We start from the raw sequence: 24,713 nt of genomic DNA on the forward strand, positions 1-24,713 counted from the left end.
GAGAGCTTCAGGGAATTTGGGTTCCGATGGAGAGAACAAGCAGCCAGAGTTGATCCTCCAATGAGAGAGAGAGAAATGGTAGATTACTTTCTACAAACTCTAGAGCCGACTTACTTCGGTCACTTGGTGACGTTAGTTGGCAAATCCTTCAATGAAGTGGTGAAAATGGGAGGTATTATAGAAGAGGGACTTAAGTCCAATAAGATCCTGAGTTACTCGGCGATTAAGGCGACGACTCAGGCCATTCAGAGCGGCACGGGAGGTGCGCTCGGAAAGAAAAGGAGAGAGGAGGTCACGACAATAGAGGCGGGCGTCCAGATCTAAAGGTCCTTCCCCTCATTACCAACCCATACCCCATCGTCTAAACCTACCCACACAATCCATACAACCCTCCACAACCCTACTACCCACAACAAGAGCAACATTTTTCCGTCCATCACACCCAAACTTACACCCAGCCTCCGACTCGTCCGCAATGGCATGTACCGGCTCCCCAACATACATATCCACCTCCACAAAACACACATTCACCTTTACAAAACACATATCCGCCACCGAGGACCTACAGGAATCCTTCAGGACCGAGCTTCCGCGGAAATTCAGGCTTTCAGGAACGAAAGGATGCAGAAGCCAAGAACATTCACTCCGTTGGGAGAAACCTATACTACTCTGTTTCACAAGTTGAAGCAGATAGGCCTACTAAGTCCTGTTGAAACCAAATTGCCAAAACCCCTCCCCGGAAATCTGAACCATTCAGTGAGCTGCAAATATTGTTCGGGTGCTCCCGGGCATGATACTGAGAAATGTTGGAAGTTGAAGACTGCCATACAAGATCTTATTCACACAAATAGGATCGAGGTTCAGGCAACAGGGGCCCAACATCAATGAAAATTCGTTACCGGTGCACCATGAAGCTCACATGATCGAATTAGTGCACGAGGGAGGGAAACCAAAAACACCCTCACAAACGATAATGATGATTCGTGCCAGTACTAATGAAGAGTCGACCAGTAGAAAGGCAGTGGTACATTCGGGAGAGGTATATGACAAGCCCTTTGTGATAGCAGGGAAAGGGTCATCTATTACTACGAAGAGGCCAGAGTCAGTCAGAGTAGTGTTGCAGGGAGTAGCAAACAAACCAAGGTTGGTAGTAAAAGGGGTCCATGTGGGATCAGTTGTTATCAAGCCAGTCATACAATTGCCGATGACAAGTGAGAAGGCTGTGCCGTGGAACTACAGTCAAGTGACGGTGACGCATAAGGGGAAGGAGGTTGTGGAAGACGTATGCGAAGCACAAGGGTTAACTCGATCGGGAAGGTGTTTTGCTCCCGCAGAGTTAAGAAGGGTCAATCCTGAAACAATAAAGAAACCTGTAACAGAGGAAGAAGCAGAGGAATTTTTGAAGAAGATGAAGGCACATGATTACTCAATTATAGAGCAATTGAGAAAGACCCCAGCCCAGATTTCGTTGCTATCCTTGTTAATCCATTCAAACGATCACTGCCAGGCTTTAATGAAGATTCTGAACGAGGCCTATGTCCCGGACAAGCTCTCAGTAAACCATTTGGAGAAAGTAGCGCACAAGATCTTTGAAGTAAACCGAGTGACATTCTCTGACGATGAGTTACCAGTAGAGGGTACTGAACACAACACAGCACTCTATCTGACGGTAAAGTGAGAAGAATCGGTGGTCACTCGAGCATTAATTGATAACGGGTCAAGTGCCAATATCTGTCCTTTGGCCACTCTCAACAAACTAAAGGTTGCTGATGACAGGATACACCAGAACAGTGTCTGCATCCGAGGTTTTGATGGGGGCGGCATTAACACAGTAGGTGATATCGTACTGGAACTAACCATTGGCCCAGTCGAGTTCACCATGGAATTTCAAGTAATAGATGTGGCAGTGTCGTACAATCTTTTGTTGGGGCGACCATGGATCCATGCAGCTAAGGCAGTGCCTTCTACACTGCATCAAGTGGTCAAATTTGAATGGGATAGACAAGAGATTGTGGTACACGGGGATGACGGCACACACGCCTCCAGTGATACTATTGTGCCTTTCATAGAAACCGACGATGATAAGGGCCCATGGGTTTATCAGGTTTTTGATGCAGTCTCGATGGACAAAATTCCTGAGGGCGAGGGCCTTCCACTTCTCAGAATCATAGCCGCAACCGTCATGATAGCGTCAGAAATGTTGAATAGCGGTTTTGTACCAGGGAAAGGTCTGGGGGCTGATCTGCAGGGAATGATAAAGCCAGTTTCTTTTCCCAAGAACCTTGAAACTTTTGGGTTGGGATTCAAGCCCACCGCATCGTATGTGAAGCGAGCCCGCAAATTGAAGAAAAAAGTTTGGGTCCTTCCTAAACTAGTCCCACGCCTGTCCAGGTCATTTGTCAAAGCAGGGTGCAGAAAGTTGCCAGTCCCGGAAGTTCTTGGACCTCTGATGAGGCCAAACGGAGATTTGAATGAAAGCTTTGGAAGAGTGTTTACCGACGTCAACATGATAGAAGCTGGAGAGGGTTCCAATAAGGCAAACATACAGTTTGTGGGTCCCAAGGTCAAGGTCAACAATTGGATGGCTACTCCTCTTCCTACTTGGAGGGAGTCTTGGTAGTTGACTCTGATTTTCCTTTTCTGTTTTTGGATTATTCCAGGGTTGTAATCCAGATTTCTTTTTATTATGTCGAATACAGTGTGAAACCTTGTTATCCCGTAATTCAATAAAACGAAGAGTTTCTTCTTTATTTCTTATCTTCTTTTTTTATTTATTTTAATTTTGCTTCTTTCGTTTCTTTCTCTGAACAGTTCTTTTCATACTGATTCTAATGACATGGCATGCACAACAGATCTTCAACCTAGTCTAAAAGATCAATCTGATTCCGAGCTAAAAATACAAGAGGTCGATTATGATAATGAATCGGAAAACAATGAGGATGAAGCATTTGAGGAGATAAACAGGGAGTTGAGCCAGTTTGAAGAAAAATACAAACCCAACTTAAATGACACAGAAGCCATCAATTTAGGGGATGCCGGCGATATCAGAGAAACTAAAATAAGCATCCACATTGCACCAAATATCAGGGAGGAATTGATCAAAACACTTATTGAGTTCAAAGATATTTTTGCATGGTCGTATGATGACATGTCGGGGTTAAGCACAGATTTAGTGGTTCATAAATTGCCCACTAACCTGGCATGCCCCCCCGTCAAGCAAAAATTGAGGAAGTTCAAAATGGATATGAGCATGAAGATTAAAGAAGAAGTAACCAAGCAGCTACAAGCAAAGGTTATTCGTGTCACTCGATATCCTGATTGGTTGGCTAATGTGGTGCCGGTACCGAAGAAAGATGGAAAGATCAGGGTATGCGTCGACTACCGCAATCTGAACAGGGCAAGCCCTAAAGACAATTTCCCTTTACCGAACATCCATATCTTGATCGACAATTGTGCCAGGCGTGAGATCAGATCTTTTGTGGATTGCTATGCTGGGTATCATCAGATTCTGATGGATGAGGAAGATGCGGAAAAGACAGCCTTCATTATGCCGTGGGGAACTTATTGCTACCGAGTAATGCCATTTGGTTTGAAGAATGCTGGGGCAACATACATGAGAGCAATGACCACTGTGTTTCATGACATGATACACAAAGAAATTGAAGTGTACGTAGACGATGTAATCATAAAGTCCAAGCATCAGGAAGACCACGTAGCAGACCTAAGGAAGTTCTTTCAAAGACTTTGAAGGTATGATATTAAGCTCAACCCGGCCAAATGTGCATTTGGTGTTCCATCTGGGAAGCTTTTGGGATTCATTGCCAGTCGGCGAGGTATTGAACTGGATCCATCAAAAATCAAATCTATCCAAGAGTTGCCCCACCAAAGAACAAGACAGAAGTAATGAGTCTGTTGGGAAGGTTGAATTACATCAGCAGATTTATTGCTCAACTCACAGCAACCTGTGAACCCATTTTTCAGCTGTTGAAGAAGGATGCTGCAATAGGATGGACGGCGGAATGCTAGGTGGCATTCGACCAGATCAAAGAATATTTATCAAATCCACATGTATTGGTTCCCCCTGATCTGGGAAGACCGTTAATTCTTTATCTGACGGTCTTGGAGAATTCTTTTGGTTGCGTGTTGGGGCAACACGACATTACAGGAAGAAAAGAGCAAGCCATCTATTATCTCAGCAAGAAGTTTACAGTATATGAGGTTAAGTACACTCAACTCGAGAAGACATGTTGCGCCCTAACCTGGGTGGCCCAGAAGTTGAAACATTATTTATCCTCATATACTACTTATCTCATTTCCCGTTTGGATCCGTTAAAGTATATTTTCCAAAAACCTATGCCCACAGGAAGGTTAGCAAAATGGCAAATATTACTCACGGAGTTCGATATCATCTATGTGACGAGGACAGCCATGAAGGCCCAAGCGTTGGAAGATCACTTGGCTGAGAATCCTGTTGACGAGGAATACGAGCCGTTGAGGATGTATTTTACCGACGAGGGAGTAATGCAGATAGACGAGTTGGAGTTACCTAAGGAGCCCGGTTAGAAGCTCTTCTTTGATGGAGCCGTAAATGCGAAGGGAGTTGGAATAAGAGCAATACTTATTTCTGAAACAGGACATCATTACCCTGTTACAGCTCAACTGCGTTTCTATTGTACCAACAACATGGCTGAGTATGAGGCATGCATTTTGGGTTTGCGATTAGCGGCAGACATGGATGTCCAGGACGTCTTGGTCTTGGGATACTCGGACCTCCTGGTGCATCAAATTCAGGGTGAATGGGAAACACGGGATTTGAAGCTCATACCATATCGACAATGTTGCATGATCTGAGTAAGCGATTTCGATCAGTAGAGTTCAGACACATCCCGAGAGTTCACAATGAGGTTGCCGATGCATTAGCCACTTTAGCATCAATGTTGCACCACCCAGACAAAATTCATGTTGACCCAGTGCACATCCGGGTTCACGATCAGCATGCCTATTGCAACATGATAGAGGAAGAAGTGGATGGCGAGCCATGGTTTTATGACGTCAAAGAGTATCTCAGGATGGGGATATACCTGGAGCAGGCCACCGGAGACCAAAAAAGAGCCATTCAGCGATTGTCTAGTGGTTTCTTCCTCAGTGGAGGAGTGTTATACAAGAGAACCCTAGAATTGGGATTGCTGAGATGTATAGACGCCAGTCAAGCCACGACGGTTATGACAGATGTACATGCTAGAGTTTGTGGGCCCCATATGAGCGGATATGTATTGGCGAAGAAGATTCTTCGAGCAGGGCATTATTGGCTCACCATGGAGCATGATTGTATCAAATTCGTGCGGAAATTCCATCAGTGTCAGATACACGGCGATCTGATTCATTCTCCACCAATGGAATTGCACACAATGTCAGCACCATGGCCATTTGTGGCATGGGGGATGGACGTCATTGGGCCTATTGAGCCGGCAGCTTCGAACGGTCACAGGTTCATTCTGGTGACCATCGATTATTTTACTAAGTGGGTTGAAGCCAAAACTTTTAAGTCAGTAACCAAGAAGGCAGTGGTGGATTTTGTCCATTCCCATATCATCTGTAGATTTGGGATCCCGAAAGTGATAATCACAGACAATGGTGCTAATCTTAACATCAGTTTGATGAGAGAAGTATGCGAACAGTTTAAGATTACACACCGTAATTCCACACCATATCGTCCCAAGGCAAATGGAGCTGTTGAACTAGCCAACAAGAACATCAAGAAGATACTGAGGAAGATGGTAGAAGGATCCAGGCAATGGCATGAAAAATTACCATTCGCATTGTTGGGTTATCGCACTACCGTCTGGACTTCAGTAGGTGCAACCCCTTATTTGTTGGTGTATGGAACTGAAGCAGTGATACCGGAGGAAGTGGAAATTCCATTCCTTCGGATTGTCGCCGAGGCTGAGATTGATGATGATGAGTGGGTCAAAACCCGTTTGGAACAGTTGAGCTTGATTGATGAAAAGAGATTAGCAGCTGTGTGTCATGGCCAGTTATATCAAAGGAGAATGGCAAGATCCTACAACAAGAGGGTGCGCCCCAGAAAATTTGAAGTGGGGCAACAAGTGTTGAAACGAATCCTACCACACAAAATGGAAGCAAAGGGCAAGTTCGCCCCGAATTGGCAAGGACCATTCATTGTAACCAGAGTATTGTCCAATGGCACTTTATGTTTAACAGATATCGAAGGAAAATGCATCGACATGGCTATCAATTCCGATGCAGTTAAGAGATATTATGTATGATCTCTTTTGATTGTAATTGACATTTGTTTGTGGTTGGCATTTATTGGAGGATGAAATGACGGAGGCAATTCTTTCTTCTATCAAAACACTTTAACCTTTGCTTACCCTTTTGAGCCTTATTTATTCTTTCACATCCCTCTTTTGGAATCGTTAATTAAAATAAAAGATAAAAAGAGAGAAAAACAATAATAAAGACAAAAGAAAAATCACAAGAAAAAAAAACAAAGAACGTGGGAACTACGTTTGACCTGATTCCTCAAAGAAGGATACGTAGGCGCCTCACGGCTCGGTCATAGTGTAACAAAAATAAGAATCTCCAAGCAAGAAAAACTGGGGCAGAAGTTGTGTTTATAATTTTGGGAAAGAAAGTTTGATTCCAAGAGTTGTAATGTTTTACCCGTCAAAATTATTTTGAGCCTTTTGATACCCCTTTTTTCTTTTTTTAGCCATACACAAAAAACCCATATTGATGTCCAAAAAAGACCTCCCGATCAGTATTCGAGAAGTGCTAAGTTCATGCATGTGGAAGTCGGTAGCAACACTCTGATCCCCAGAAGAGAAGAGGATCATAAACTGGAAATGAATTGATATCCGGGAGAATCCCCAACAAAGAGCGTCGTATCGACACACTCCAATCCCCAGCTGAAAAATAAAATAAAATGAGAGAGTTTTATTGGTGAAAACCTTCACAGGCACCATGAGGCGACGAGAGTTGAGAGAAATGAGAGAGTCTTATTAGTGAAAACCCCTCGAAGGGCACTATGAGGCGACAAGGCAAGATTGGCGGAAAGGGTCCGCCTTTGGCAAAAGTCGAATATTCATTTATCCCCAGCGAGATGAGGCCATCCGAAAGATCGATTGATACAAATAGACTGGGTTGATCGATCCAGAATGCACGACATGATCGTTGGGATTGGTTATATCTTTCAGATAAGTTCTTTTCTTTTCTTTTCCCCAAGCGTTTGTTCAGAAAGACTTCTTTTTCTATCTTTAAAATTATCACTCTTTCATTTTTTTTGGATTTTATTTCCCCCAACAGTTTATTTTTTTGAAAAAGGATTTTCAGAGTCTACTACCAATTGCCAAAATGGTGCAAGGCGAAATGCGAAAAGGACCAGCCAAAGATAAGGCGACGAAACGAAAAGAAGTTTGTCGCAAGACCAAATGATGAATGGGTCTAGATCCTAAGAGGTCCAAATTTCCAAGGGAAGTTAAGGATCAAATTCCAGGATGATCCGCAGCAGATTTGCGAGAGACAGGGTCAACTCCGACAGATTCTCGATTAAGCTCCACAATGGTCGGACGACACGGAGTGGGGAAGGAAGAGAAACGACAACCATCCCCAGCGGGAATATCAGCCCCAACAATCAATATTCTCCCCAGCAAGTTTTTGCAAGGGAAAGAAAAGGGAAAAACCATCCTCAGCAGAAGTGGCACGACCACTCACCCCATGTTAAACTAACAAATTTTTCTTTGATTTAAAATAGGGAAAAGAAATATTATTGACCGCGGGAAGACAGAGTCACAAAGCAGATTATCAAACTGGGGCAGAAAATTTTCTCTCATTACGAAATTTTTCTCTCAATAAGAAGTTGAAGAAGTTAGGAGCCCGCCTGGAGAATGGATGTGATAAAAAATTTAAGAAGTTGAGGAGGTTAGGAGCCCGCCTGGAGAATGGAGGCGATAAAATTTAAGAAGTTGAAGAAGTCAGGAGCCCGCCTGGAGAATGGAGGTGATGAAAAATTTTAAGAAGTTGAGGAAGTCAGGAGCCAGCCTGGAGAATGGAGACTGATTTATTTTAAGAAGTTGTCGAAGTCAGGATCCCGCCTGGAGAATGGAGGCGATAAAATTTAAGAAGTTGAAGAAGTCAGGAGCCCTCCTGGAGAATGGAGGTGATAAAAAATTTTAAGAAGTTGAGGAAGTCAGGAGCCCGCCTGGAGAATGGAGGCTGATTTATTTTAAGAAGCTGTCGAAGTCAGGAGCCTGCCTGGAGAATGGAGGTGATAAAATTTAAGAAGTTGAAGAAGTCAGGAGCCCGCCTGGAGAATGGAGGTGATAGAATTTAGGAAAGTTGTAGAAGTCAGGAGCCCGCCTGGAGAACGGAGGCTAAATTATTTTTAGAAAAGTTGTAGAAGTCAGGAGCCCGCCTGGAGAATGGAGGCTGAATTAAATTTTGAGAAGTTGTTGAAGTCAGGAGCCCGCCTAGAGAATGGAGGCTGAATTAAATTTTAAGAAGTTGTTGAAGTCAGGAGCCCGCCTGGAGAATGGAGGCTAAATTATTTTGAGAAAAGTTGTTGAAGTCAGGAGCCCGCCTGGAGAACGGAGGCTAAATTATTTTGAGAAAAGCTGTTGAAGTCAGGAGCCCGCCTGGAGAACGGAGGCTAAATTATTTTGAGAAAAGTCGTTGAAGTTAGGAGCCCGCTTGGAGAATGGAGGCTGAATTAAATTTTAAGAAGTTGTTGAAGTCAGGAGCCCGCCTGGAGAATGGAGGCTGAATTAAATTTTAAGAAGTTGTTGAAGTCAGGAGCCCGCCTGGAGAATGATGGCTGAATTAAATTTTGAGAAAAGTTGTTGAAGTCAGGAGCCCGCCTGGAGAATGGAGGCTGAATTAAATTTTGAGAAGTTGTTGAAGTCAGGAGCCCGCCTGGAGAGTGGAGGCTGAATTAAATTTTGAGAAAATTGATGAAGTTGGGAGCCCGCCTGTAGAACGGAGGTTGTTATAAATTCAAGATGAAGAAGTCAGGAGCCCGCCTGTAGAACGGAGGTTGTTATAAATTCAAGATGAAGAAGTCAGGAGCCCTCCTGTAGAACGGAGGCCGTTATATGTTGAAGATTGATGAAGTCAGGAGCCCGCCTGTAGAACGAAGGTTGTTAAATTCAAGATGATGAAGTCAGGAGCCCGCCTGTAGAACAGAGGTTGCTATATGTTGAAAATGAAGAAGTCAGGAGCCCGCCTGTAGAACGGAGGTTGTTGTATGTCGAAGATGAAGAAGTCAGGAGCCCTCCTGTAGAACAGAGGTTGTTATAAATTCAAGATGAAGAAGTCAGGAGCCTGCTTGTAGAACGGAGGTTGTTATATGTTCAAGATGATGAAGTCAGGAGCCCGCCTGTAGAACGGAGGTTGTCATATGTTGAAGTTGAAGAAGTCAGGAGCCCGCCTGTAGAACAGAGGAATATCTTTCAAGAGCAAGCAGTAACCCACCGGAAGGCAGTTACAACAAAAAATCCCCAGCAGAATGAAGAAAGCCGCATCCTCAGCGGACAGAACAAAATGATGAATACTGGTATTCGGAAAAGCAAAAGGCCAGTGTCATCACCAGCAATTGTTAGAAAAGAGAAGCACCGGAAGAAACACCAGCCGAGAAGAAAGCAAGACAGCAAGAACAAGTTAGAAGATAGATAAGATCTTGTGATCCGTAGTCTATTCTAGCATCTTGTTTTCTTTTTAGCACGATGTAATAAGGAAACCGGTAGAGCAGCAGTAACAACATACAACAGCAGTAGCAGCAAACATTACAGTCACATGGTAGTCCCAGCTACCGGAACTTCCCGAACTACATTAACCTGATTCCCTTTTAGCCAGGGATATGTAGGAGACCTTTGAAACAAAGGTTCGGTTAAATCTTTTTTCAAAAATGCTTCACATTGAGTACTCCAACAGGGCAAAAATCACTCGTATCCGCTCACTTTATCTTTGCGCGAAAGCTCTTTGTGCTTTCGGACAAAGAGGGGCAGCTGTGAGCACGTGATTTTTGCTTCACGGAAATTACTCCAAAAGAAATAAAAAAAAATAAAACAAAATCCATTCGGGTACAATTTTTGAGAATTTGTGCGACATTTTGATAATTGTTCTGTCCGTAAATGCTCACCTTGCTATAGTTGAAAATACAAAAATACGCTGGCATGCATTTAGGAATTAATGGTACATTTAGGAATTAATTAACCATAATTTGGTTAAAAGAAATTCACTAAAATATGCTTGTGTGTTTCTGTGCATTTTTGTGATTTTAGTTTTAATTATGGGTATTAAATAATATATGTGTAATTTTGATTGTATAAATTATTTAGGATTTTTGTTTAAGTGTTGATAATTATAAGAAAAGAAAGAAAATGGTTGAAACAAAGGAAAATAGGGATTGGGCCACCCTAGGTGGACCCAAATTCAGGCCCAAAACAGCCCCATGCCCGGTCCAATTTGGTCAAGCTTCCTGACGCCTCAAACGGCGTCGTTTTGCTCCTTTTAATTAGAGCCGTTGGATTAAATCAATCCAACGACCAGGATCTCATCTTCCTTACCCATTCCCTGAACCCGACCCGCTGTTTGGATTCGGACCGACCCCTGGCTAAAACCAAACGACGTCGTATTTCTTTAGTTCCCTTAATCCTGGCCACTGATCTTAATTGATCCAACGGCCAGGACTAAACCACCCACCCCGTATATAAGACCCAATCCATCACCCCACGCCCCAAACCAAACCCCCCCTCGCCTACTGTTCATCCTCGTCCCCAGACCCCCCATCTCAAACCCTAGCCGCCTTAGGATTTCCCCGCCCTAAACCCGGCCACCCAGACTCCGATGGCTGCCAAAACAACACCACTGAACCTACAAACCACCCTGAACATGAATCCCTAGTCACTTAATTTCGAATCATCTCCAGGGTTCTCGAATCTTCGATCAAAGATTCGAGCCAAAACCCTAAATCACCTAATGAGTCCCAAATTCACACCAGCCACTCCCCTGACATCCCTCATACCCTAATCAATGCTGGTTTCGTTCAAATCTAGCTAGAACTCTTCGAACCACAAATCTGAGCTCAAGAACCCTAAAAATCGAATCCATAGGGGTCTGTCCAAACCAACAAAAGCTCGGGGTCTAATAGACTTTTACCGAGGTGTTCTCAGGTGAGAACACTTCGATTAAAGTCCATTCGACCCCAAAAATGGTCGATTCCAAGTTCGAGCCTGGGTTAGTTTTGATTTCAAATCCCCGAGGTAATTTCTGCCCTTTTCTTTTATTCTCTTGTGAATTCTATTTGTTTTTCATGATTAGTTTGGTTTGATTCTGATTTTTTGTCAAACTCTGTGTTTCCTGAGGTGATGTTTAGTTTGTTTTGTGTTTTAATGATTACCTGCAGTCCATTATAGCTTGTATAGTCGTGTAAATAAGTGTCGTCAATTAATTTGTTTGAAATTAGAGGAAAACAGGACAGTAGCTCAGCAAAGTCTGTATGCCAACTTGTAATGAACCTGTTGAATATGTTCAGTTTTGTCTGTTGAACTAGGCTACTCATTCATTCAGTGACCTCCTGATCTTCATAGAAGCATGTTCATTAGTCATCACTGCTTCGAGCTTAGCTTGTATAGCCTGTTCATTAGACCTCCTGTTCCCAGTCTTTTGCATTGTTTGGCTGTGAGTTGGTCAGGATTGGCTCCCAATATGACTAACTCTTGCCATTTTGATTAGCACCTTTGTTTGATTTTGTTGAATCATTGTTTGAACTTAGGCAGAGAGTTGGGTATAGCTGTAGAAATCTAGCTGACCCACCTAAAACCAGTATCAAGTTTAAGTTGATTAGTTAGTAATCAGGGTTAAGCTGATTAGCTAATAGTCAGTAATTATTAGCTAAATTCAGAGGGGGGTTTATATACTGACTGTTAAGAGTTAGGGTAATACAGTAATATGCAAGGGTTAAGGGTAATTTTGGCATTTGACAGAGTTTAATCAGGGATTAACTTAAGAACATGTCAAGTGGTATTTAAAATACTATTAATCTAATGGCAATGGGGAACAAGACACAAGGGCATGGGTTTATTTGAATATTATAACCCCTCCCATGACTCTTGAGTAAAACAAATAGGACAGGCATGGGGGACAACATAGTAGGGATCAATAAAAGACACTTAGGCATGGGAAACTAAGGGGTATGGGCAGGAAAAGGCTGAAGGAATCAAGGCAGCCTGGGGGCCTGCCATTTCTGCTTATAAATAGGCTCATTAAAAACAAGAAAAGGGCTGGTCTTCCAACTTTGAGAGGTCAATTTAGTTTTGAGAAGCATAGGCTGGTTTTTCAAATCTTAAGAGACCAGAGAGAGATTGAAAGAAGAAAAATCTGCTTTACTTTTACTGTTGGAATCAGTATTCACCTCTGTTACTGTTGCATTGAGAGTTGTGGAAATTTGCTGAAAGTCTGTTGGTCCATCTTCTATTGCAAACTCAAGTTTTGGTCATATTGTGGTGGTTTATATTGCTGTTGGGCATTTGGGTTGTATTCTGGGATTTTCTGGTGCATTTGGTGTTGCTGCGTGGCATTTTCCGAAGCTACTGTTGGGTTTTAATCTACTATTGGGCTATTTTGGTTACTGCTTTGTTACTGCTGTCCGTTTGCTTGTTGCTGTTGTTATTACTGCCTTACTGCTGCCCAGCTGCTGTTGCTGATCTTCTTCCTCTTCTTGTTCTTGTTTCCAATCTCAGGTACATAACTGATACACTGTCAATGTAGGCTGAAAATTGAAACCTGAGTATAGAAATGAAGAGTTGAAGTGCCTCTTTCGAATTTGCTTTAGTTGTATATTGAATGTTAAGCTATGTATGATAGTTCATGTATTCCATTAGAATCATGTCTGGGTTTGTTTGGATGTTGTTTCAATGGGTAATTGTCTGGGCATAGCTTTCAATATAATTAGAGTTTGTTTGACTCAGCATTTGGTCTAAAAGGCAAGAAATCCGAAATAATGTAGATCTCATGTTGGTTTCAGTTTCAAGTTGAAAGTATGTATCCATAGCTTTAGTATTGCAATAGTGAGTTGACAAAGTCATTAACGGTTTGCTTCGAGTGTCAAATAATCAGATAGGAACATAGTATGAATTCACGCCCTTAAATTTATAGAATCTGTAGGCTTGACATACTTGTGGCGTGATTCAAGAAATGTAGAAAGGACAAGAACCTTAACCCAATAGGTTATTCAAGTTAACAAGCAAGTTAAGTAACTTTCGTAACCACTAGTAATTAAGGTTGGCTTAACTTCAAGTAGTTGAAAACAATTAGTCCCAACGGTTCATTTCGGCTAACAATGTGGGTTCAAATTAGTTATAAGATACTTTGTCCCTTTTGAATGCGTATTGCCTGTCAATTCCGTATTTGGTTATAATTTCAGCTTCAGTAGTATCGGTTTGTAGAATGAGGCATGAAACAACTTCCTTTCACGCAAAGTTTGATTGCAATTTTCTGGCTGCGTTTGCTTGAATCCGTGAAATAAATAACTGGTCTTTTCAAGCATGTAAATAAAGTAGGAGCTTTTCTTCTTCCATTTAGAGACGGACGAAAAAATATAAAAATAAATAAATAAATAAATATATATAGCTGCTTTAGGATATCCTTCTAAAATAAAAATGAGATAGCCTCGCCAAATAAAACGCACAGATTGTGGGGCCCTCACAAAAAAGGTATGTTTGAATTAGAATTCGGGACAGGCCGTCTAGCGAATTTTACGGCCTTCCCCAAAGGTAACAATACGCTAGTTGCTTTAAGTACGATTTTAATAATGTACCTCCCTAAACTCGAGTGCGCATTTATGTGACTCAAATCCAAATCTCAACGACGTTGAAATATGTCTTTAATCACGGGTGCATTGAGTGTGATGTGGTTCGAGGTGCATTTCCACGACGTTGCAAATTCTTTAAAAGAATGACGAATGAGATGAGCCTCGTTAAACAAAACACATAAATAGCGGGGCCCTCGTTAAATGTATATATTAAAGTACTTAGTTTTCGGGACGGGCCGTTTAGCAAATTTCACGGCCTTCCCAGAATAATAACATGATAGTCTCTTTAGGCGCGTGTTTAATAATTTACTCTCTTAAACTTGGGTGTGCATTTCATGCGACCCAAATCCAAATCCCAAAACATTGAATAAAAATGTGTTCCGGATTGCGGGTGCATTTCATGTGACGTAATCCAAAGACGTGTTTTAAACAATGTTCACATTCTTGTAAAAATAATAATAATAATTATGAAAGCGGTAAAAAGATAAAATTTGCACATAAAGTTCATATTTGTATAAAATCAGATAATCAAGCCGAATATAACAGTTGAGCGACCGTGCTACAACCACGGAACTCGGGAATGCCTAACACCTTCTCCCGGGTTAACAGAATTCCTTATCCGGATTTCTGGTGCGCAGACTGTAATATAGAGTCATTCTTTTCCTCGATTCAGGATTAAATTGGTGACTTGGGACACCCTAAATCTCCCAAGTGGCGACTCTGAAATAAATAAATAAATCCCATTTCGATTGTCCTTTAATTGGAAAAACTCCCATCACCCCTCGCGGGGGTGGAAAAAGGAGGTGTGACAACTTGCTCTATTTAATTCTATATGAAATCTAGAGTTCCCACTTTCGAGTTCAACTCTAAATTCGCAGATAGTATTTCACTGTTAGCTACTCAACAAAATAATTAAAAATAGAATTAAATAAACAACCTAATATGATAAAATCAACTTCGTCAAATTAAACTTCAAACAACAACATTCATGTTTCACCCATGACCCTAGAACAATAGGTTTTTAACCACTCATAATACTAGCAAACAATTGCATAAGTTTTGAATAATTGAAAATACTAGAAAAGATGAAGAAATTTGAGATGTTCTTGCTCCAGGATGTTTCTTGTGTGTTATTTTCTTCCAAAGTGGCGTCCCTCCTTCAAAAATAGGCTTAGTCTTTCTTTTATACGTGTTGGGTAGGTCTAGGGCCGAATAAATCGTGTCCCGGGCAAAATAGGACAAAATCATGACATCGGCGCCCTGGCTAGCGCCAGGCGCCCATTAGGGCGCTGCCCTTAACTTATGTTCTGTCTACAGCGCCACAGGTGGCGCCAGGCGCTTCCTGTGGCGCCCAAATGCCCATTTTTGTGGTTTTATTCGTTTTGGCTCAAATCTTACACGTTTCGCCCCAAATTGTTCCCGAATCATTCCTACACATGAAAACACTTCAAATTAATATAAATCATAGTATTTAACATCCCAAATTCACGAAACAAAAGTAAAATATGAGGCAATATACATAGAAATATATATGCTTAAAGCTAAACATCAACACCCCACACTTAGACTCTTGCTCGTCCTCGAGCAATGGGACTATCTAACTTCCATTGCCGATCGGAGAACGCCGAATTTCCAATTTCGTCAATTCAAGCCTAAATCTACCACAGACCTCCAAAATACATTCCGAACAAGCTCCTAAGTCCAAAACTACCTAACGGAGCTATCCGAAGCATCAGAATTCACATCCGATACCATCTACTCATAAGTCAACATCCGATTGACTTTTCCAACTTAAGCTTCTAAATAAGAGCCTAAGTATCTCATTCCACTCCACGACCACTCTGAACCCGAACCAACCAACCCGAACGATGAAATATAGCTGAACAACACATACATAAGCAGAAACGGGGGAAATAGGGCTGTAACTCATGAAACAACCGGCCGGGTCGTTACATCCTCCCTCTCTTAAACAAACGTTCGTCCTCGAACGTGCCTAGAGTTGTTCCAAACACCATCAAATCGCTGTATAACTTTACCATGCACACACTCGGGGGGGGGGGGGTGATCCCACGTCACCCTATCTCATATAGGTCTGATAGCATAATGTAACTGAAATTTCACAATCTAACCTAGCTCATAAACCATAGAACCAAATTTTCACTTCCAAAATTATCTATAAGATTAGAACCTCACATCTACATACCGAATAAATCTGAACACGCTGTATTAAGCTATAACCACCATTCAAGATGGAAATCACATGATATACCACGCAACTCAAACACTCATAACGATAACTTCTAATCACAACAGTTGCCCAAACAACCCAATTCTGGTAATAAGCCTCTTATCAAACCAAAGCCTCATTCCAACACTTTTGTATACTGCCAATGATGAATGAAATACACAGAAAGTCGCAACTATTCCTCAGATCAACCAGCCATGGAGCTCTCTCTCCTTCGGCAAGGACCATAGTAAATTTTTAAGCCGACACCCGATATTATCCTTCCAACATGCTGAAATCGAATCCGATAGTATTCATTCTATCTCCCAATGACCTTATCTCATCCAACACGACTACTATGGTGACATAACACATCAATACGATCTAAAGCCACATTACGTACAATCCGTGCACCAAAAAGCAACAACCCAAATGTACTCAAATCATGGAAAATGACACAAATAAGAGAGCTGTACCGCAAGCTCACCAGTACCACCACAACACAATGCTAAGAACCCATCACACATCGTAGAACCAGAACACACGAATCTAACTCGAAGGATCCTACCACCCCATAACTTCGCTCTTAATGCGCGACCTTATCCAATTACTGGTCCACATGAGATACCTTAAGTCACCATGCTCAAAATCATCAACCACGCATAATTTGATGTCCAGTATTAAAAGTAAATCACCATATCCACGGAGAAGCAAATGACATAACACCACACAAAACCCAAAAGAACATAACCAATACGCCATTCACCGAGCAATACCCAATACTCTTCCCTCTCAAATTCCGCTATGAGGCCTCATATAACCGCACCATATGTGCATATAACCAGCAAATAATAACTCTTCAAAACATGGAAAGGTAACTCATTGATCGCTCCAGAACACGAATAAGCTCAATAACAATCGAATGACACATCCCTCAACAATAGCAGTTCAGAGTCAACGTATCCGACTCGGTACGGAACACCTCTATATAGGCTTACCAATGAACCCCAAATCAACTCTGGTCCACAATAGATAAATAACTCTTCGAAAGTTCACAATGATTGAATCCTGGCACATACTATCATCTGACTAGCTTTGCCTACTTCTTCACATTCCACCACCATGAAATAACCTGTTTATGAGGATTCCCAGTTCCCAAATCCATGAAGCACATGAATCACCCCATCTGATCTCAACTCTACCGCCTGGATATCTAACACATCTCTAATGCTCAATCATTTCTTGAGGGATACTCCTATAATTATTTTGTGCCACCAAGCAAACTTGAATATTAACAGTCGATCAAACAAGAGAGTGCCACAATACCAAGGTAGTGCCCTTAACTCAAACACATCGCCCTTTCTGAAATGTTCACCCTCATCAAGCCGCACCAATTTGTAATATCATTTACCTAGTCATCTGAAACTGCCAGTGTTGCATAAGAATTTATAACCTTCCTTTCAGAACTGAACCGTGACCTTACACATGCAAATCTCACCCTACACAACATACCACATATTCCATACCATCCTATGACAAATATGAGAACTTCATAACTCATTCCATACCACAAGCAACTACGTACTCCACTAGCCAAGAACTTTCCATTTGATTCAATATAGAAGAAAATTGCTATACATCACATGCTCCTCACGCCAGTAGAAAATATACATCTCCAACCACGGTAAAAACCATCTAGAACTCTTCGAATTCCATTTGCATGAAACCAAACCATCAGGACTGAACCCTCCTAACTCAACCAGGATACGCAGGTCACCTAAAACCCAAGAGCATTGCCATGAAACACCTGTAAAAACTCATTACCTCATAAGCACCCAAAGAACTAATCATATTCCTTACCATGCCGATCCGACCTACTACCAAGCCGTCTTTTTTATCCAAGTTCCTTCTGAATTACCTTCGAATTGATACTTCTCCTTGTCGTATTACCGCAATCCTAAACCCAGACTCACCACATGAGACCCAAACATAAACCACACCGTCTAAGACTCATCCGTTGAATACTATCTTAATATCTCCAAAAGCACCACATTCAAAATAATTACTGTCACACCTCATTTTTCCGCGCCCGCAGGGGCGCGAGGGAGTTTTTTCCAATTAAAGGACAATCGAAACGGGATTTGTTTATTTATTTCAGAGTCGCCACTTGGGAGATTTAGGGTGTCCCAAGTCACCAATTTTAATCCCGAATCGAGGAAAAGAATGACTCTATATTACAGTCTGCGTACCAGAAATCCGGATAAGGAATTCTGTTAACCCGGGAGAAGGTGTTAGGCATTCCCGAGTTCCGTGGTTCTAGCACGGTCGCTCAACTGTTATATTCGGCTTATTTATCTGATTTTTAATACAATTATAAACTTATGTGCAAAATTTAACTTTTAACCGCTTTTATCATTTTACTGTTTTTATCAAGAATTGCAACGTTGTGAAAACATATCTCGAACCACGTTACATCAATGCACCCATGGTTGTTGACATATTTCGACTCGGTTGAGATTTGGATTTGGGTCACATAAATGTGCACCCGAATTAAGGAGAATAAATTATTAAGACGTGCCTAAAGCAACTAGCGTATTGTTGTTTTGGGTAAGGCCGAAAAATTCGCTAAATGGCCTGTCCCGAATTCTAAGTGTTTTAATGTATATACAGTTAGAGGGCCCCGCAGCTGTGTATATTTTTATTTGACGAGGCTCGTCTCGTTCTACTTTTAAAAGGAATTCGCGACGTCATGGATATGCCTCTCGGATCACGTCACAATCAATGTACCCGTGATTAGAAATACATTTCGAATCCGTCGAGATTTGGATTTGGGTCACATAAATGTGCACCCGAGTTTAAGAAGGTAAGGTTTATTAAAGCGTATCTTAAAGAGACTAACGTGTTGTTATTTTAGGAGGGTTGTGAGATTTGCTAAGCAACCCGTCCTGGAAACTAAATGCTTCAATAATATACATTTAACAAGGGCCCCACATCTGCGCGTTTTGTTTGTTTTCATCGAGGATCATCTCGTTCTTATTTTTTAAAAAGGATATCCTATAGCAACTATGTTTCTTGTCGTGTTTGTCTTTCTTAATTGAAAGCAGTAGATAGTCCTAATTAATTAATGCTTGCAAGTTATTTATAACAGAATTCGGAAATGCTTTAAAATCAGGGATGAGGCTGCATGCACAGTCAGTCGAATAAATAATCATGGGCCCAAATCCAACCCATGTGTGATGGGCCAAACCCGGGCCACTGCTTGCTCGAAGCAGGCCTGCTTGGCCTGTTTTGACCTGAACTCGACCTTCACGAGGTTTATATTACAAATTTTATGTTCTTTGTCTTAACAGGTAGTTTATTTGTTATATGAGACCATTAATCAGAAAAGGAAGAACTTAACCCCCTTGTGTACAGTTTTCAAGTTTGGCATACGTTACAGCATATATGGCAAAGTAAACTAAATCTGAGATGCAAACTACTTCATTGAGACCACTTTTATCTAACAGCATACATATACAATTATCATTCGATATCCTACATTGACATCAACTAGGCTTGCAAGCTAACTTCAGTATCCCAAAATATGAGCTATTAGACATTACATGACATTCAACACAACAGTACATATATATAAACAACATCTGCAGATCTTCTCTTTTATACTCATTGCTCAAACTTTCGAGTTACATTAGTAGTGTAATTGTGTACCTGGTATAGAGGACAAAGAAAAAGGAATGGATCAGCTGGGCAGTATGCAGTAAACACAGCAACAACAGGTACACAGCAACAGCACAGCAACAAACCAACAACCAAATGTTTTCCACAATCCACGAACAACCAACAATAATTCCCAGAACAAAAGAAACCAGCAAATAGTCGAATGCCAAACCAGTAATTCCAGACGAAGAGTAATGAAACACCAGAAGTAAAAGAGTGTTCAATGCAGCAAATACCAACAGTTCAGCAACCAACAAACAGCTCAGTCAATGCAGACGACAGAACTTGGCCAAGGCAGCTTGACCAATATGAATTCTTATTCAACTTTCAGATGGTGTTTGGTTACAATCTATTTGGAAACTAACTTATGTTTTTCAGCTTTCTTTAAACTCAGTAAACCTTTCTTCAGACTAAAAGTTTCAGCTTTAAGACTAACAATTCCAGCCTTTTTTCTCTTTTTTCTGAAGACTCAAAAGTCCAGCCCCTTTTAAGTTCTCAAATGGCCTATTTATAGGCCAAATGAACCAGTGCAGCTGAGCTGCCTGCCCTGCCAATTGGCAGAATACCCATACCCTTTAAGCCCATGCCTAAGCATCTTTGGTGCCAGCCCCTTTGTTCCCCACGCCTGGTCTTTTGTTTAATCAAGAGTTATGGGCATCATTTTATTATTCATTTCAAGCCCCATACTCTTATGTCTTGCTCCCCATTGGTATTAGTTTAATCCTAAATTAGTACCCTACTTGTCAGCTCATTTAAACTAATCTCTCTGCCCTTTTAACACCCCAGAATACCCCTGCTTAACCTTGATTATTACTGCCCTGCCTATTGCAGCCTCAGGGCATTTTTGAACTGATGAAAGTTCAGATTTAAGACTGCCTTGGCTGAACCTTTTCAGTCATTTTTACAATGCAAACCAACCATTTTAAACAATGCTGGGGCATTCAGTTAGTGGCAACGTTCAATTAGTCATGCGACATTATTAGCTCGTTCGACTCATTAGTTATAGAAACTAATCAACGACATTTATCGAGTCGACTATACTAATTATAGCAGGTAATAATCAGTCGCTCTTATAAACAATACGTTCAGGGACCTAAAGGGCATCAGACAATTTTGTGTTCAATTACTGGGAACCTATATAAGTTTATTCATGCGACGACTATACTAATCGGACATGCTTATCATAGGATACATTTAAATCATACCCAGAACACAATCGACCAAATAAAAGGTCTTTACAGAGAAGAAAGAAATTAAGAAACTATCAGGAAATAACAAACAATTACCACAAAGCATGCTAATAACTTAATCAGAACCAAACAAAGAGAAAAGGAAACTTATCGAAAACGTTTGAAATCAAAACGGACCCAAATCTGACTCGACTTCGAACTCTTGAGGCCGAACAAACTTTAATTAGGGTGTTCTCACATGAGAACACCTTGATTAAGGTCTATTAGACCTCAAACCCTTGTCAAGACCGACCGGATTCCAAGGCTATTAGTGTTCTAGGTTTTGGATCTCCAGATCTGATTTTTAGGGAGTTGTGGGTAGATTCGGACCAAACCAAGCTTGGTTTGGTCACGAGGAAGGTCAGGGGGTGTCTGGTATGAAGATGGGGTAACTTGGCATAGGTCCGGGTTCGACTCAAATCTTCAAATGAAGATTCGAGACGAACGAAAGTGATTCGAGGCAAATGGATAGTAGATCCATGTTCAGGAGAGTGAGGGGGTCTTAGGGTGTTCAGGAGGTGGTCACCGGCGTTCGTGCCGCCGGCTTTAATGGCGAAGGAGACTAGGGCGGCTGCTAGGGTTCGGGGGGTTTCAGGTTTGAGTTTGGGGACGATGAAGGGTGGGGTTGGTATAGGGGGTGCGGGGTATGATAGGAGGCTTATATACGGGGAGGGTGATTGGATCTGAGCCGTTAGATCAGATGATCTCAACGGCTTAGATCTGATACTGAGAAATGAGACGGGGTCGTTTGGTAGTTAAACGGGGTCGTTTGGTTTAAGTGGGGGGTTAGGTCAGACTGGTTATTGGGTCGGGTTTGAAAACGGGTCGTTGAAAGGGGTCCTGAGCCGTTGGATTGGCCTGGACGGATGGCTCAGATCGAACGCCCTTATACGACGTCGTTTGAATTGCTGCTTGGGCAGCCGGTTTTGGACTGGACTCGAGTGTCTGTTTGGGCCTGCATTGTTTTATTTCTTTGGGCCCAAACCGATTTTCCTTCACTCTTTTGCTTTTTTTTTCTTTTAAACAAAAAAATGAAATAAAATGGTGAAATTAAAATCAACCACACTGTAACATTTTCACATAGTTATCACAAAAATATTTAAGTAAGTTAAATCACAACCTAGACCGAACGATGCACATATATATATTTCGAATTTTCTTTTAATGACACACATATTTTTTGTATTTTGTTTGATAATGATTAAATGCAAAATGGACAGACCCACAAATGACTAGCAATACATGTCATGAAGAATTTGTATCGCGGGGTCATTTGTCACTATTTTTATTTTTGTTTTCCTTTTGGAGTGATTGCCCGTAAAGCAAAAATCACGTGCTTACAGCTTCCCCTCTTTGCCCGAAGACACGAAGGGTTTTCGCGCAAAGATAAAGCGAGCGATTTTTGCCCGTCCGAATACTCCGTGTGAAGCATTTTTGAAAAAGATTTGACCGAACCTTTGCTTCAGAGGTTTCCTACATATCCTGGGCTGAACAGGAATCAGGTCAATGTAGTTCGGGAAATCTTTGGTAGCTGGGACTACCGTGTGACTGTAGTGTTTGCTGTTGTTGTGCGTTGTTGTATGCTGCTGTAGGATGCTACGGCTCAACCGATCTCCCTATTACATTGCTCTAAAAGGAAAACAAGAAGCTAAGCTAAACTGAGGATCCTGAAATCTCATCCATCTTCAACTTGTTCTTGTTGCCTTGCTTTCTTGTCGGCTAACGCTTTCCTCCGATGCCTTTATCTTGTGACTTTGGGAGATGATGTTGGTCCTTTGCTGACGTTTGAATGCCAGTTTTCATCACTTTGCTTGATCCGCTGGGGATACGGCTTTCTTCTTTAAATCTTCCAATGGTTTCTTCAGTGGTATGTTTCTTCATCAGCATCGTTATACTGGGCATGCTACAACGTTCCCAAACTGCTTCTTTTGAGACGCGTTCCTTTTTCCTTTTGAATTGTGCGCTTGCCTCTGCAGTTGTCTGCTTCTTGGTGCTGGGATTTCATTGTTTCCCGTTTGGGGATCTCTGTTGTACCCTTCCGTCTTCAGGTGGGGTGACTGATTCCACAATCTAGAGCTGAATGTATTCCCGCATTATACTGGTGGGCGACCTAGAACTTGAATGTATTCCCGCATTATACTGGTGGGTGACCTAGAACTTAAATGTATTCCCGCATTATACTGGTGGGCGACCTAGAACTTAAATGTATTCCCGCATTATACTAGTGGGCAACCTAGAACTTAAAAGTATTCCCGCATTATACTGGTGGGCGACCTAAAACTTAAATGTATTCCCGCATTATACTGGTGGGCGACCTAGAACTTAAAAGTATTCCCGCATTATACTGGTGGGCGACCTAGAACTTAAAAGTATTCCCGCATTATACTGGTGGGCGACCTAGAACTTAAATGTATTCCCGCATTATACTGGTGGGCGACCTAGAACTTAAAAGAATTCCCGCATTATACTGGTGGGCGACCTAGAACTTAAAAGTATTCCCGCATTATACTGGTGGGCGACCTAGAACTTAAAAGTATTCCCGCATTATACTGGTGGGCGACCTAGAACTTAAAAGTATTCCCGCATTATACTGGTGGGCGACCTAGAACTTAAAAGTATTCCCGCATTATACTGGTGGGCGACCTAGAACTTAAAAGTATTCCCGCATTATACTGGTGGGCGACCTAGAACTTAAAAGTATTCCCGCATTATACTGGTGGGCGACCTAGAACTTAAAAGTATTCCCGCATTATACTGGTGGGCAACCTAGAACTTAAAAGTATTCCCGCATTATACTGGTGGGCGACCTAGAACTTAAATGTATTCCCGCATTATACTGGTGGGCGACCTAGAACTTAAAAGTATTCCCGCATTATACTGGTGGGCGACCTAGAACTTAAAAGTATTCCCGCATTATACTGGTGGGCGACCTAGAACTTAAAAGTATTCCCGCATTATACTGGTGGGCGACCTAGAACTTAAAAGTATTCCCGCATTATACTGGTGGGCGACCTAGGACTTAAATGTATTCCCGCATTATACTGGTGGGCGACCTAGAACTTAAAAGTATTCCCGCATTATACTGGTGGGCGACCTAGAACTTAAAAGTATTCCCGCATTATACTGGTGGGCGACCTAGAACTTAAAAGTATTCCCGCATTATACTGGTGGGTGACCTAGAACTTAAAAGTATTCCCGCATTATACTGGTGGGTGACCTAGAACTTAAATGTATTCCCGCATTATACTGGTGGACGACCTAGAACTTAAAAGTATTCCCGCATTATACTGGTGGGCGACCTAGATCTTAAAAGTATTCCCGCATTATACTGGTGGGCGACCTAGAACTTAAAAGTATTCCCGCATTATACTGGTGGGCGACCTAGAACTTAAAAGTATTCCCGCATTATACTGGTAGGTGACCTAGAACTTAAAAGTATTCCCGCATTATACTGGTGGGTGACCTAGAACTTAAATGTATTCCCGCATTATACTGGTGGGCGACCTAGAACTTAAAATTATTCCCGCATTATACTGGTGGGCGACCTAGAACTTAAAACTATTCCCGCATTATACTGGTGGGCGACCTAGAACTTAAGAGTATTCCCGCATTATACTGGTGGGCGACCTAGAACTTAAATGTATTCCCGCATTATACTGGTGGGCGACCTAGAACTTAAAAGTATTCCCGCATTATACTGGTGGGCGACCTAGAA

This window comes from Nicotiana sylvestris, chromosome 12, assembly GCF_000393655.2.
Source record: "Nicotiana sylvestris chromosome 12, ASM39365v2, whole genome shotgun sequence".
Classification (NCBI taxonomy): Eukaryota; Viridiplantae; Streptophyta; class Magnoliopsida; order Solanales; family Solanaceae; genus Nicotiana; species Nicotiana sylvestris.